Source organism: Carcharodon carcharias, chromosome 11 (assembly GCF_017639515.1).
Source record: "Carcharodon carcharias isolate sCarCar2 chromosome 11, sCarCar2.pri, whole genome shotgun sequence".
NCBI lineage: Eukaryota > Metazoa > Chordata > Chondrichthyes > Lamniformes > Lamnidae > Carcharodon > Carcharodon carcharias.
The window spans coordinates 3,778,677-3,793,494 of record NC_054477.1 but is presented as its reverse complement, the minus strand read 5'-3'; positions in this window follow the sequence as shown (position 1 = coordinate 3,793,494).

Below are 14,818 nucleotides of genomic sequence, written 5' to 3'. Positions count from 1 at the left end.
AGCACTCCCTCAGTACTGACCCTCTGACAGTGTAGCACTCCCTCAGTACTGACCCTCTGACAGTGCAGCACTCCCTCATTACTGAACATCGGACAGTTCAGCACTCCCTCAGTACTGACCCCCCGACAGTGCAGCACTCCCTCAGTACTGACCCCCCGACAGTGCAGTATTCCCTCAGTACTGACACCCCGACAGTGCAGCACTCCCTCATTACTGACCCTCCAACAGTGCAGCACTCCCTCATTACTGACACTCCGACAGTGCAGAACTCCCTCATTACTGACCCGCCGACAGTGCTGCACTCCCTCAGTACTGACACTCTGACAGTGCAGCACTCCCTCAGTACTGTCCCTCTGAGAGTGCAGCACTCTCTCAGTACTGACCCTCTGACAGTGCAGCACTCCCTCATTACTGACCTCCCGACAGTGCAGCACTCCCTCAGTACTGACCCTCTGACAGTGCAGCACTCCCTCAGTACTGACCCACTGACAGAGCAGCACTCCCTCAGTACTGACTTTCTGACAGTTCAGCACTCCCTCAGTACTGACCCTCTGACAGTGCAGCACTCCCTCAGTGCTGACCCTCTGACAGTGCAGCACTCCCTCAGTACTGACCCTCTGACAGTGCAGCAATCCCTCAGTACTGACCCTCTGACAGTGCAGCACTTCCTCAGTACCGTCCCTCTGACAGTGCAACACGCCCTCAGTACTGACCCTCTGACATTGCCGCACACCATTTCTACTGACCCTCTGACAGTGCAGCGCTCCCTCATTACTGACCCTCTGACAGTGCAGCACTCCCTCAGTGCTGACCATCTGACTGTGCAGCACTCCCTCAGTACTGACCCTGCGACAGTGCCGCTCTCCCTCAGTGCTGACCCTCTGACAGTGTAGCACTCCCTCAGTACTGACCTTCTGACAGTGCATCTCTCCCTAAGTACTGAGCCTCTGACAGTGCAACAGTCCCCCAGTATTGATCCTCTGACAGTACTGCACGCCCTCAGTACTGACCCTCTGACAGTGCAGCACGCCCTCAGTACTGACCCTCTGACAGTGCAGCACGCCCTCAGTACTGACCCTCTGACTGTGCAGCACTCCCTCAGTACTGACCCTCTGACTGTGCAGCACTCCCTCAGTACTGACCCTCTGACAGTGCTGCACTCCCTCAATACTGACCCTTTGACAGTGCAGCACTCCCTCAGCACTTACCTCCCGACAGTGCAGTACTCCCTCAGTACTGACCCTCTGACAGTGCAGCACTCCCTCAGTACTGACCCCCCGACATTGCAGCACTTCCTCAGTACTGACCCCCCGACATTGCAGCACTCCCTCATTACTGACCCCCCGACAGTGCAGCACACCCTCATTACTGACCCTCCGACAGTGCAGCACTCCCTCATTACTGACCCCCGACAGTGCAGCACTCCCTCAGTACTGACACCCCGACAGTGCAGCACTCCCTCAGTACTGACACTCTGACAGTGCAGCACTCCCTCAGTACTGACCCTCTGACAGTGCAGCACTGTCTCAGTACTGACCCTCTGACAGTGCGGCACTCCCTCAGTACTGACCCTCTGACAGTGCAGCACTCCCTCAGTACTGACCCTCTGACAATGCAGCACTACCTCAGTACTGACCCTCTGACAGTGCAGCACTCCCTCAGTACTGACCCCCCGACAGTGCAGCACTCCCTCAGTACTGCCCCAACGACAGTGCAACACTCCCTCAGTACTGACTCTCTGACAGTGCAGCACTCCATCAGTACTGTCCCTGCGACAGTGCAGCACTCCCTCAGTACTGACCCTCTGACAGTGCAGCACTCCCGCAGTACTGACCCTCTGACAGTGTAGCACTCCCTCAGTACTGACCCTCTGACAGTGCAGCACTCCCTCATTACTGAACATCCGACAGTGCAGCACTCCCTCAGTACTGACCCCCCGACAGTGCAGCACTCCCTCAGTACTGACCCCCCGACAGTGCAGTACTCCCTCAATACTGACCCCCGACAGTGCAGCACTCCCTCAGTACTGACCCTCCAACAGTGCAGCACTCCCTCATTACTGACACTCCGACAGTGCAGAACTCCCTCATTACTGACCCGCCGACAGTGCTGCACTCCCTCAGTACTGACACTCTGACAGTGCAGCACTCCCTCAGTACTGTCCCTCTGAGAGTGCAGCACTCTCTCAGTACTGACCCTCTGACAGTGCAGCACTCCCTCATTACTGACCTCCCGACAGTGCAGCACTCCCTCAGTACTGACCCCCCGACAGTGCCGCACTCCCTCAGTACTGATCCACCGACAGTGCAGGACTCCCTCAGTACTGACCCTCTGACAGTGCAGCACTCCCTCAGTACTGACCCTCTGACAGTGCAGCACTCCCTCAGTACTGACCCTCTGGCAGTGCAGCATTCCCTCAGTAGTGACACCCCGACAGTGCCGCTCTCCCTCAGTACTGACCCCCCGACAGTGCCGCACTCCCTCAGTACTGACCCTCCGACAGTGCAGGACTCCCTCAGTGCTATCCCTCAGTCAGTGCAGCACTCCCTCAGTGCTGACCCTCTGACAGTGCAGTACGCCCTCAGTACTAAACCTCTGACAGTGCAGCACTCCCTCAGTACTGACCCTCTGAGAGTGCAGCACTGCCTCAGTACTGACCCTCTGACAGTGCAGCACTCCCTCATTACTGACCCCCCGACAGTGCAGCACACCCTCATTACTGACCCTCCGACAGTGCAGCACTCCCTCATTACTGACCCCCCGACAGTGCAGCACTCCCTCAGTACCGACACCCCGACAGTGCAGCACTCCCTCAGTACTGACACTCTGACAGTGCAGCACTCCCTCAGTACTGACCCTCTGACAGTGCAGCACTGTCTCAGTACTGACCCTCTGACAGTGCGGCACTCCCTCAGTACTGACCCTCTGACAGTGCAGCACTCCCTCAGTACTGACCCTCTGACAATGCAGCACTACCTCAGTACTGACCCTCTGACAGTGCAGCACTCCCTCAGTACTGACCCCCCGACAGTGCAGCACTCCCTCAGTACTGCCCCAACGACAGTGCAACACTCCCTCAGTACTGACTCTCTGACAGTGCAGCACTCCATCAGTACTGTCCCTGCGACAGTGCAGCACTCCCTCAGTACTGACCCCCCGACAGAGCAGCACTCCCTCAGTACTGACCCTCTGACAGTGTAGCACTCCCTCAGTACTGACCCTCTGACAGTGCAGCACTCCCTCATTACTGAACATCGGACAGTTCAGCACTCCCTCAGTACTGACCCCCCGACAGTGCAGCACTCCCTCAGTACTGACCCCCCGACAGTGCAGTATTCCCTCAGTACTGACACCCCGACAGTGCAGCACTCCCTCATTACTGACCCTCCAACAGTGCAGCACTCCCTCATTACTGACACTCCGACAGTGCAGAACTCCCTCATTACTGACCCGCCGACAGTGCTGCACTCCCTCAGTACTGACACTCTGACAGTGCAGCACTCCCTCAGTACTGTCCCTCTGAGAGTGCAGCACTCTCTCAGTACTGACCCTCTGACAGTGCAGCACTCCCTCATTACTGACCTCCCGACAGTGCAGCACTCCCTCAGTACTGACCCTCTGACAGTGCAGCACTCCCTCAGTACTGACCCACTGACAGCGCAGCACTCCCTCAGTACTGACTTTCTGACAGTTCAGCACTCCCTCAGTACTGACCCTTTGACAGTGCAGCACTCCCTCAGTGCTGACCCTCTGACAGTGCAGCACTCCCTCAGTACTGACCCTCTGACAGTGCAGCAATCCCTCAGTACTGACCCTCTGACAGTGCAGCACTTCCTCAGTACCGTCCCTCTGACAGTGCAACACGCCCTCAGTACTGACCCTCTGACATTGCCGCACACCATTTCTACTGACCCTCTGACAGTGCAGCGCTCCCTCATTACTGACCCTCTGACAGTGCAGCACTCCCTCAGTGCTGACCTTCTGACTGTGCAGCACTCCCTCAGTACTGACCCTCTGACAGTGCAGCACTCCCTCAGTACTGACCCTCTGACAGTGCAGCACTCCCTCAGTACTGACCCTCTGACAGTGCAGCACTCCCTCAGTACTGACCCTCTGACAGTGCAGCACTCCCTCAGTACTGACCCTCTGACAGTGCAGCACTCCCTCAGTACTGACCCTCTGACAGTGCAGCACTCCCTCAGTACTGACCCTCTGACAGTGCAGCACTCCCTCAGTACTGACCCTCTGACAGTGCAGCACTCCCTCAGTACTGACCCTCTGACAGAGCAGCACTCCCTCAGTACTGACCCTCTGACAGTGCAGCACTCCCTCAGTACTGACCCTCTGACAGTGCAGCTCTCCCTCAGTACTGACCCTCTGACAGTGCAGCACTCCCTCAGTACTGACCCCTCTGACAGAGCAGCTCTACCTCAGTACTGACCCTCTGACAGTGCAGCACTCCCTCAGTACTGACCCTCTGACAGTGCAGCACTCCCTCAGTACTGACCCTCCGACAGTGCAGCACTCCCTCATTACTGACCCCCCGACAGTGCAGCACACCCTCATTACTGACCCTCCGACAGTGCAGCACTCCCTCATTACTGACCCCCCGACAGTGCAGCACTCCCTCAGTACTGACACCCCGACAGTGCAGCACTCCCTCAGTACTGACACTCTGACAGTGCAGCACTCCCTCAGTACTGACCCTCTGACAGTGCAGCACTGTCTCAGTACTGACCCTCTGACAGTGCGGCACTCCCTCAGTACTGACCCTCTGACAGTGCAGCACTCCCTCAGTACTGACCCTCTGACAATGCAGCACTACCTCAGTACTGACCCTCTGACAGTGCAGCACTCCCTCAGTACTGACCCCCCGACAGTGCAGCACTCCCTCAGTACTGCCCCAACGACAGTGCAACACTCCCTCAGTACTGACCCTCTGACAGTGCAGCACTCCATCAGTACTGTCCCTGCGACAGTGCAGCACTCCCTCAGTACTGACCCCCCGACAGAGCAGCACTCCCTCAGTACTGACCCTCTGACAGTGTAGCACTCCCTCAGTACTGACCCTCTGACAGTGCAGCACTCCCTCATTACTGAACATCGGACAGTTCAGCACTCCCTCAGTACTGACCCCCCGACAGTGCAGCACTCCCTCAGTACTGACCCCCCGACAGTGCAGTATTCCCTCAGTACTGACACCCCGACAGTGCAGCACTCCCTCATTACTGACCCTCCGACAGTGCAGCACTCCCTCATTACTGACACTCCGACAGTGCAGAACTCCCTCATTACTGACCCGCCGACAGTGCTGCACTCCCTCAGTACTGACACTCTGACAGTGCAGCACTCCCTCAGTACTGTCCCTCTGAGAGTGCAGCACTCTCTCAGTACTGACCCTCTGACAGTGCAGCACTCCCTCATTACTGACCTCCTGACAGTGCAGCACTCCCTCAGTACTGACCCTCTGACAGTGCAGCACTCCCTCAGTACTGACCCACTGACAGCGCAGCACTCCCTCAGTACTGACTTTCTGACAGTTCAGCACTCCCTCAGTACTGACCCTTTGACAGTGCAGCACTCCCTCAGTGCTGACCCTCTGACAGTGCAGCACTCCCTCAGTACTGACCCTCTGACAGTGCAGCAATCCCTCAGTACTGACCCTCTGACAGTGCAGCACTTCCTCAGTACCGTCCCTCTGACAGTGCAACACGCCCTCAGTACTGACCCTCTGACATTGCCGCACACCATTTCTACTGACCCTCTGACAGTGCAGCGCTCCCTCATTACTGACCCTCTGACAGTGCAGCACTCCCTCAGTGCTGACCTTCTGACTGTGCAGCACTCCCTCAGTACTGACCCTGCGACAGTGCCGCTCTCCCTCAGTGCTGACCCTCTGACAGTGTAGCACTCCCTCAGTACTGACCTTCTGACAGTGCATCTCTCCCTAAGTACTGAGCCTCTGACAGTGCAACAGTCCCCCAGTATTGATCCTCTGACAGTACTGCACGCCCTCAGTACTGACCCTCTGACAGTGCAGCACGCCCTCAGTACTGACCCTCTGACAGTGCAGCACGCCCTCAGTACTGACCCTCTGACTGTGCAGCACTCCCTCAGTACTGACCCTCTGACTGTGCAGCACTCCCTCAGTACTGACCCTCTGACAGTGCTGCACTCCCTCAGTACTGACCCTTTGACAGTGCAGCACTCCCTCAGCACTTACCTCCCGACAGTGCAGTACTCCCTCAGTACTGACCCTCTGACAGTGCAGCACTCCCTCAGTACTGACCCCCCGACATTGCAGCACTTCCTCAGTCCTGACCCCCCGACATTGCAGCATTCCCTCATTACTGACCCTCCGACAGTGCAGCATTCCCTCAGTACTGACCCTCCGACAGTGCAGCACTCCCTCAGTACTGACCCTCTGACAGTGCAGCACTCCGTCCGTACTGACCATCTGACAGTGCAGCACTCCCTCAGTACTGACCATCTGACAGTGCAGCACTCCCTCAGTACTGACCCCCCGACAGTGCAGCACGCCCTCTGTACTGACCGTCTCACAGTGCAGCACTCCCTCAGTTATGACCCTCTGACAGTGCAGCACTCCCTCAGTACTGACCATCTGACAGTGCAGCACTCCCTCAGTACTGACCCTCTGACAGTGCAGCACTCCCTCAGTACTGACCCTCTGACAGTACAGCACTCCCTCAGTACTGACCCTCTGACAGTGCAACACTCTCTCAGTACTGACCCTCTGAGAGTGCAGCACTCCCTCAGTACTGACCCTCTGACAGTACAGCACTCCCTCAGTACTGTCCCTCTGACAGTGCAGCACTCCCTCAGTACTGACCCTCTGACAGTGCTGAACTCCCTCAGTACTGACCCTCTGACAGTGCATCACTCCCTCTGTACTGTCCCTCTGACAGTACGGCACTCCCTCAGTACTGACCCTCTGATGGTGCAGCACTCTCTCAGTTCTGACCTTCTGACAGTGCAGCACTCCCTCAGTAATGACCCTCTGACAGTCCAGCACTCACTCAGTACTGACCCTCTGACATTGCTGCACTCCCTCTCTACTGACCCTCTGACAGTGCAGCTCCCCCTCAGTACTCACCCTCTGACAGTGCAGCACTCCCTCAGTACTGACCTTCTGACAGTGCAGCACTCCCTCAGTAATGACCCTCTGACAGTCCAGCACTCACTCAGTACTGACCCTCTGACATTGCTGCACTCCCTCTCTACTGACCCTCTGACAGTGCAGCTCCCCCTCAGTACTCACCCTCTGACAGTGCAGCACTCCCTCAGTACTGACCCTCTGAGAGTGCAGCACTCCCTCAGTACTGACCCTCTGACAGTGCAGCACTCCCTCAGTTCTGACCCTCTGACAGTGCAGCACTCCCGCAGTACTGTCCCTCTGACAGTACAGCACTCCCTCAGTACTGACCCTCTGACGGTGCAGCACTCTCTCAGTTCTGACCCTCTGACAGTGGAGCACTCCCTCAGTTATGACCCTCTGACAGTCCAGCACGCCCTCTGTACTGACCCTCTGACATTGCTGCACTCCCTCTCTACTGACCCTCTGACAGTGCAGCTCTCCCTCAGTACTCACCCTCTGACAGTGCAGCACTCCCTCAGTACTGACCCTCTGAGTGTGCAGCACTCCCTCAGTACTGACCCTCTGACAGTGCAGCACTCCCTCAGTACTGACCCTCTGACAGTGCAGCGCTTCCTCAGTACTGACCCTCTGACAGTACAGCACTCCCTCAGTACTGACCCTCTGACAGTGAAGCACTCCCGCAGTACTGACCATCTGACACTGCAGCAATCCCACAGTACTGACCCTCTGTCAGTGCAGCACTCCCTCTATACTGACCCCCTGACCGTACAGCACTCCCTCAGTACTCAACCTCTGACAGTGCGGCACTCCCTCAGAACTCAACCTCTGACAGTGCAGCACTCCCTCAGTCCTGACCCTCTGACAGTGTAGCACTCCCTCAGTACCATCCCTCTGACAGTGCAGCACTCCCTCAATACTGACCACCCGACAGTGCGGCACTCCCTCAGTACTGACCCCCCGACAGTGCAGCACTCCCTCATTACTGACCCTCCGACAGTGCAGCACTCCCTCATTACTGACCCCCCGACAGTGCAGCACACCCTCATTACTGACCCTCCGACAGTGCAGCACTCCCTCATTACTGACCCCCCGACAGTGCAGCACTCCCTCAGTACTGACACCCCGACAGTGCAACACTCCCTCAGTACTGACACTCTGACAGTGCAGCACTCCCTCAGTACTGACCCTCTGACAGTGCAGCACTGTCTCAGTACTGACCCTCTGACAGTGCGGCACTCCCTCAGTACTGACCCTCTGACAGTGCAGCACTCCCTCAGTACTGACCCTCTGACAATGCAGCACTACCTCAGTACTGACCCTCTGACAGTGCAGCACTCCCTCAGTACTGACCCCCGACAGTGCAGCACTCCCTCAGTACTGGACAGTGCAACACTCCCTCAGTACTGACCCTCTGACAGTGCAGCACTCCATCAGTACTGTCCCTGCGACAGTGCAGCACTCCCTCAGTACTGACCCCCCGACAGAGCAGCACTCCCTCAGTACTGACCCTCTGACAGTGTAGCACTCCCTCAGTACTGACCCTCTGACAGTGCAGCACTCCCTCATTACTGAACATCGGACAGTTCAGCACTCCCTCAGTACCAACCCCCCGACAGTGCAGCACTCCCTCAGTACTGACCCCCCGACAGTGCAGTATTCCCTCAGTACTGACACCCCGACAGTGCAGCACACCCTCATTACTGACCCTCCGACAGTGCAGCACTCCCTCATTACTGACACTCCGACAGTGCAGAACTCCCTCATTACTGACCCGCCGACAGTGCTGCACTCCCTCAGTACTGACACTCTGACAGTGCAGCACTCCCTCAGTACTGTCCCTCTGAGAGTGCAGCACTCTCTCAGTACTGACCCTCTGACAGTGCAGCACTCCCTCATTACTGACCTCCCGACAGTGCAGCACTCCCTCAGTACTGACCCTCTGACAGTGCAGCACTCCCTCAGTACTGACCCACTGACAGCGCAGCAGTCCCTCAGTACTGACTTTCTGACAGTTCAGCACTCCCTCAGTACTGACCCTTTGACAGTGCAGCACTCCCTCAGTGCTGACCCTCTGACAGTGCAGCACTCCCTCAGTACTGACCCTCTGACATTGCAGCAATCCCTCAGTACTGACCCTCTGACAGTGCAGCACTTCCTCAGTACCGTCCCTCTGACAGTGCAACACGCCCTCAGTACTGACCCTCTGACATTGCCGCACACCATTTCTACTGACCCTCTGACAGTGCAGCGCTCCCTCAGTACTGACACTCTGACAGTGCAGCACTCCCTCAGTGCTGACCTTCTGACTGTGCAGCACTCCCTCAGTACTGACCCTGCGACAGTGCCGCTCTCCCTCAGTACTGACCCTCTGACAGTGCAGCACTCCCTCGGTACTGACCCTCTGACAGTGCTGCCCTCCCTTAGTACTGACCCTCTGACAGTGCAGCACTCCCTCAGTACTGACCCTCTGACAGTGCAGCACTCCCTCAGTACTGACCCTCTGACAGTGCAGCACTCCCTTAGTACTGACCCTCTGACAGTGCAGCACTCCCTCATTACTGACCCACCGACAGTCCGGCCCTCCCTCAGTACTGACCCTCTGACAGTGCAGCACTCCTTCAGTACTGACCCTCTGACAGTTCAGCACTCCCTCAGTACTGACCCTCTGACAGTTCAGCACTCCCTCAGTACTGACCCCCGACAGTGCAGCACTCCCTCAGTACTGACCCCCGACAGTGCGGCACTCCCTCAGTACTGACCCTCTGACAGTGCAGCACTCCCTCAGTACTGAGCCTTCGACAGTGCAGCACTCCCTCAGTACTGACCCTTCGTCAGTGCAGCACTCCCTCAGTACTGACCCTCTGACAGTGCAGCACTCCCTCAGTACTGACCCTCTGACAGTGCAGCACTCCCTCAGTACTGACCCTCTGACAGTGCAGCACTCCCTCAGTACTGACCCTCTGACAGTGCAGCACTCCCTCAGTACTGACCCTCTGACAGTGCAGCACTCCCTCAGTACTGACCCTCTGACAGTGCAGCACTCCCTCAGTACTGACCCTCTGACAGTGCAGCACTCCCTCAGTACTGACCCTCTGACAGTGCAGCACTCCCTCAGTACTGACCCTCTGACAGTGCAGCACTCCCTCAGTACTGACCCTCTGACAGTGCAGCACTCCCTCTGTTCTGACCCTCTGACAGTGCAGCACTCCCTCAGTACTGACCCTCTGACAGTGCAGCACTCCCTCAGTACTGACCCTCTGACAGTGCAGCACTCCCTCAGTACTGACCCTCTGACAGTGCAGCACTCCCTCAGTACTGACCCTCTGACAGTGCAGCACTCCCTCAGTACTGACCCTCTTACAGTGCAGCACTCCCTCAGTACTGACCCTCTGACAGTGCAGCACTCCCTCAGTACTGACCCTCTGACAGTGCAGCACTCCCTCAGTACAGACCCTCTGACAGTGCAGCACTCCCTCAGTACTGACCATCTGACAGTGCAGCACTCCCTCAGTACTGACCGTCTGACAGTGCAGCACTCCCTCAGTACTGACCCTCTGACAGTGCAGCACTCCCTCAGTACTGACCCTCTGACAGTGCAGCACTCCCTCAGTACTGACCCTCTGACAGTGAGCACTCCCTCAGTTATGACCCTCTGACAGTGCAGCACTCCCTCTGTACTGACCCTCTGACAGTGCTGCACTCCCTCTCTACTGACCCTCTGACAGTGCAGCTCTCCCTCAGTACTCACCCTCTGACAGTGCAGCACTCCCTCAGTACTGACCCTCTGACAGTGCAGCACTCCCTCAGTACTGACCCTCTGACAGTGCAGCACTCCCTCAGTACTGACCCTCTGACAGTGCAGCGCTTCCTCAGTACTGACCCTCTGACAGTGCAGCACTCCCTCAGTACTGACCCTCTGACAGTGCAGCACTCCCGCAGTACTGACCCTCTGACACTGCAGCACTCCCTCAGTACTGACCCTCTGACAGTGCAGCACTCCCTCAGTACTGACCCCCTGACAGTGCAGCACTCCCTCAGTACTGACCCTCTGACAGTGCAGCACTCCCTCAGTACTGACCCTCTGACAGTGCAGCACTCCCTCAGTCCTGACCCTCTGACAGTGCAGCACTCCCTCAGTACCGTCCCTCTGACAGTGCAGCACTCCCTCAGTACTGACCCTCTGACAGTGCAGCACTCCCTCGGTACTGACCCTCTGACAGTGCAGCACTCCCTTAGTACTGACCCTCTGACAGTGCAGCACTCCCTCAATACTGACCCTCTGACAGTGCAGCACTCCCTCAGTACTGACCCTCTGACAGTGCAGCACTCCCTTAGTACTGACCCTCCGACAGTGCAGCACTCCCACAGTACTGACCCTCTGACAGTGCGGCACTCCCTCATTACTGACCCACCGACAGTCCGGCCCTCCCTCAGTACTGACCCTCTGACAGTGCAGCACTCCTTCAGTACAGACCCTCTGACAGTTCAGCACTCCCTCAGTACTGAACCTCTGACAGTTCAGCACTCCCTTAGTACTGACCCCCCGACAGTGCAGAACTCCCTCAGTACTGACCCCCCGACAGTGCTGCACTCCCTCAGTACTGACCCTCTGACAGTGCAGCACTCCCTCAGTACTGAGCCTTCGTCAGTGCAGCACTCCCTCAGTACTGACCCTTCGTCAGTGCAGCACTCCATCAGTACTGACCCTTCGTCAGTGCAGCACTCCCTCAGTACTGACACTCTGACAGTTCAGCACTCCCTCAGTATTGACCCTCTGACAGTGCAGCACTCCCTCAGTACTGCCCCTCTGACAGTGCAGCACTCCCTGAGCACTTACCTCCCGACAGTGCAGTTCACCCTCAGTACTGACCCCCCGACAGTTCAGCATTCCCTCAGTACTGACCCTCAGACAGTGCAGCATTCCCTCAGTACTGATCCTCCGACAGTGCAGCAGTCCCTTAGTGCTGACCCCATGACAGTGCAGCACTCCCTCTGTACTGACCCTCTGACAGTGCAGCACTCCCTCAGTACTGACCCCCCGACAGTGCCGCACTCCCTCAGTACTGACCCCATGACAGTGCAGCATTCCCTCTGTACTGACCCTCTGACAGTGCAGCACTCCCTCAGTACTGACCATCTGACAGTGCAGCACTCTCTCTGTACAGAGCTTCTGACAGTGCAGCACTCCCTCAGTACTGACCCCCCGACCGTGCAGCACGCCCTCTGTACTGACCGTCTCACAGTGCAGCACTCCCTCAGTTATGACCCTCTGACAGTGCAGCACTCCCTCAGTACTGACCATCTGACAGTGCAGCACTCCCTCAGTATTGACCATCTGACAGTGCAGCACTCCCTCAGTACTGACACTCTGTCAGTGCAACACTCCCTCAGTACTTACCCTCTGACTGTTCAGCACTCCCTCAGTACTTACCCTCTTACAGTGCAGCACTCCCTCAGTACTGACCCTCTGACAGTACAACACTCTCTCAGTACTGACCCTCTGAGAGTGCAGCACTCCCTCAGTACTGACCCTCTGACTGTACAGCACACCCTCAGTACTGACCCTCTGACAGTGCAGCGCTCCCTCAGTACTGACCATCTGACAGTGCAGCACGCCCTTTGTACTGACCGTCTCACAGTGCAGCACTCCCTCAGTTATGACCCTCTGACAGTGCAGCACTCCCTCAGTACTGACCATCTGACAGTGCAGCACTTCCTCAGTACTGACCCTCTCTCAGTGCAGCACTCCCTCAGTACTTACCCTCTGACTGTTCAGCACTCCCTCAGTACTTACCCTCTTACAGTGCAGCACTCCCTCAGTACTGACCCTCTGACAGTGCAACACCCTCTCAGTACTGACCCTCTGAGAGTGCAGCACTCCCTCAGTACTGACCCTCTGACAGTACAGCACTCCCTCTGTACTGACCCTCTGACAGTGCAGCACTCCCTCAGTACTGATCCTCTGACAGTGCAGAACTCCCTCAGTACTGACCCTCTGACAGTGCAGCACTCCTTCAGCACTGACCCTCTGACAGTGCAGAACTCCCTCTGTACTTACCCTCTGACAGTGGAGCACTCCCTCAGTAATGACCCTCTTACAGTCCAGCACTCCCTCAGTACTGACCCTCTGACAGTGCAGCATTCCCTCTCTACTGACCCTCTGACAGTGCAGCTCTCCCTCAGTACTCACCCTCTGACAGTGCAGCACTCCCTCAGTACTGACCCTCTGACAGTACTGCACTCCCTAAGTACTTACCCTCTGACAGTGCAGCACTCCCTCAGTACTGACCCTCTGACAGTGCAGCACTCCCTCATTACTGACCCCCCGACAGTGCAGCACACCCTCATTACTGACCCTCCGACAGTGCAGCACTCCCTCATTACTGACCCCCCGACAGTGCAGCACTCCCTCAGTACTGACACCCCGACAGTGCAGCACTCCCTCAGTACTGACACTCTGACAGTGCAGCACTCCCTCAGTACTGACCCTCTGACAGTGCAGCACTGTCTCAGTACTGACCCTCTGACAGTGCGGCACTCCCTCAGTACTGACCCTCTGACAGTGCAGCACTCCCTCAGTACTGACCCTCTGACAATGCAGCACTACCTCAGTACTGACCCTCTGACCAGTGCAGCACTCCCTCAGTACTGACCCCCGACAGTGCAGCACTCCCTCAGTACTGACCCTCTGACAGTGCAGCACTCCCTCAGTACTGACCCTCTGACAGTGCAGCACTCCCTCAGTACTGACCCTCTGACAGTGCAGCACTCCCTCAGTACTGACCCTCTGACAGTGCAGCACTCCCTCAGTACTGACCCTCTGACAGTGCAGCACTCCCTCAGTACTGACCCTCTGACAGTGCAGCACTCCCTCAGTACTGACCCTCTGACAGTGCAGCACTCCCTCAGTACTGACCCTCTGACAGTGCAGCACTCCCTCAGTACTGACCCTCTGACAGTGCAGCACTCCCTCAGTACTGACCCTCTGACAGTGCAGCACTCCCTCAGTACTGACCCTCTGACAGTGCAGCACTCCCTCAGTACTGACCCTCTGACAGTGCAGCACTCCCTCAGTACTGACCCTCTGACAGTGCAGCACTCCCTCAGTACTGACCCTCTGACAGTGCAGCACTCCCTCAGTACTGACCCTCTGACAGTGCAGCACTCCCTCAGTACTGACCCTCTGACAGTGCAGCACTCCCTCAGTACTGACCCTCTGACAGTGCAGCACTCCCTCAGTACTGACCCTCTGACAGTGCAGCACTCCCTCAGTACTGACCCTCTGACAGTGCAGCACTCCCTCAGTACTGACCCTCTGACAGTGCAGCACTCCCTCAGTACTGACCCTCTGACAGTGCAGCACTCCCTCAGTACTGACCCTCTGACAGTGCAGCACTCCCTCAGTACTGACCCTCTGACAGTGCAGCACTCCCTCAGTACTGACCCTCTGACAGTGCAGCACTCCCTCAGTACTGACCCTCTGACAGTGCAGCACTCCCTCAGTACTGACCCTCTGACAGTGCAGCACTCCCTCAGTACTGACCCTCTGACAGTGCAGCACTCCCTCAGTACTGACCCTCTGACAGTGCAGCACTCCCTCAGTACTGACCCTCTGACAGTGCAGCACTCCCTCAGTACTGACCCTCTGACAGTGCAGCACTCCCTCAGTACTGACCCTCTGACAGTGCAGCACTCCCTCAG